This window comes from Gymnoscopelus braueri, assembly GCF_963280865.1.
Source record: "Gymnoscopelus braueri genome assembly, contig: SCAFFOLD_60, whole genome shotgun sequence".
Classification (NCBI taxonomy): Eukaryota; Metazoa; Chordata; class Actinopteri; order Myctophiformes; family Myctophidae; genus Gymnoscopelus; species Gymnoscopelus braueri.
Genome location: NW_027660796.1, coordinates 324,854 through 327,500, shown reverse-complemented (window position 1 = coordinate 327,500; position 2,647 = coordinate 324,854).

The window sequence follows — 2,647 nt, the reverse complement described above, 5'->3', positions numbered from 1 at the left end:
GAGTTATGTACGATAGAGTTATGTACGATAGAGTTATGTACAGATAGAGTTATGTACAATAGAGTTATGTACAGATAGAGTTATGTACTATAGAGTTATGTACAGATAGAGTTATGTACGATAGAGTTATGTACGATAGAGTTATGTACGATAGAGTTATGTACAGATAGAGTTATGTACTATAGAGTTATGTACAGATAGAGTTATGTACTATAGAGTTATGTACAGATAGAGTTATGTACGATAGAGTTATGTACAGATAGAGTTATGTACAGATAGAGTTATGTACGATAGAGTTATGTACGATAGAGATATGTACAGATAGAGTTATGTACGATAGAGTTATGTACGATAGAGTTATGTACGATAGAGTTATGTACGATAGAGATATGTACGATAGAGTTATGTACAGATAGAGTTATGTACGATAGAGTTATGTACGATAGAGTTATGTACGATAGAGTTATGTACAGATAGAGTTATGTACGATAGAGTTATGTACAGATAGAGTTATGTACGATAGAGTTATGTACAGATAGAGTTATGTACGATAGAGTTATGTACAGATAGAGTTATGTACAGATAGAGTTATGTACAGATAGTTATGTACAGATAGAGTTATGTACAGATAGAGTTATGTACAGATAGTTATGTACAGATAGAGTTATGTACAGATAGAGTCATGTACAGATAGAGTTATGTACAGATAGAGTTATGTACAGATAGAGTTATGTACGATAGAGTTATGTACAGATAGAGTTATGTACAGATAGAGTTATGTACAGATAGAGTTATGTACGATAGAGTTATGTAGAGTTATGTACAGATAGAGTTTTGTACAGATAGAGTTATGTACAGATAGAGTTATATACAGATAGAGTTATGTACAGATAGAGTTATGTACGATAGAGTTATGTACAGATAGAGTTATGTACAGATAGAGTTATGTACAGATAGAGTTATATACAGATAGAGTTATGTACGATAGAGTTATGTACGATAGAGTTATGTACGATAGAGTTATGTACGATAGAGTTATGTACGATAGAGTTATGTACGATAGGCACAGAATCGTAAATCATGTTTTGGAGTGAGTCTTTGCCTCAACTGCCACTCAAAGTGACTACTGGCCAATCACAGTGCGTCTTTTCCAGGACTTTCCCAACTCCCTTGCACTCAAATAGCTTGTGGTCGCATGTGGATGACGTCATCATGTGGATGATGTCATCATGTGGATGATGATGTCATCGTGGTCGCATGTGGATGACGTCATCGGACCGTTTGACATTTCAACATAAAAATAGAATCCACAAGTTTAGTTTTATGGTGAATAAGTTTACAATATGTGATCAATAAGTTTAGTTTTAATAAGTTTACAATATGTGATCAATAAGTTTAGTTTTATGGGGAATAAGTTTACACTTTTTTTACATTTCGATAGAAGGTAAGATCCTTGATTTGATTTAATTAAATTTGACAACACGGTGAAAACAAGCTAAATGTTACTTTGATATTATGAAGTTACTTAAAGTATTGTTATTGTTTTACAGGAGATTTCTAGGATTTCCATTCAACCTCAGAAAAGCTGTGATCCAGATGGGTTTCCCATTGGGTTTTTATGTTTAAGATAGATGTGCAGTGAAGATGGATGAGTATATTTTTGCTATCATGGCACTGTTATCTGAATAATTATGAAGTATTGTTATTGTTTTGTTTAATTTGCATAAATGTAATACTCTACTTTTGCACTGGATATGTTTTTACAAAATATAAACAATATAAATAATTTGGTCTTCAAGGTTGTTGAGGCCAATGACCCTTATATTATATAATATTTATTTATTATATATGATATACTATTAGCTGACAGAGATGACGTCATGTATTATTATTATTATTATTATTATTATCATTACATTATATTATAACTATTCTATATGATATACTATTAGCTGACAGAGATGACGTCATGTATTATTATTATTATTATCATTACATTATATTATAACTATTCTATATGATATACTATTAGCTGACAGAGATGACGTCATGTATTATTATTATTATTATCATTACATTATATTATAACTATTCTATATGATATACTATTAGCTGACAGAGATGAAGTCATGGTCAGTGTTCAAGTTGTATTCAGTCTTCAGTATGTAGAACACTGGTGACACCTGCTGGACAGTCTTTGTAACTACATTCTACGTTCTAACATGATTATGTAAGTACACTTAATGTGTAAGTATTGATGGATATTTAAGTATGTAAGTATACTTAATATGTTATATTGATGGCTATTTAAGTATGTAAGTATACTTAATGTGTAAGTATTGATGGATATTTAAGTATGTAATAATAATAATAATAATAATAAACTTTATTTGTATAGCACCTTTCATGACATGAAATGCAGCTCAAAGTGCTTTACAGAGCAAGAATACAATTACAGTTACAACCAATTTAACAATAAAGCAAACAAATAAAATAAAAAATTAAATATATAATAATATAATAATAATACAGTGAGGAATTAAAAATCAACCAAAGAATCAGCTAAAAGCAAGAGTGAAGCACAGCTTTTCTGAGGTTGAGTGGAAGCAAATCCTAGAAAGCTCCTGTAAGGGTCCATGTATCCCAA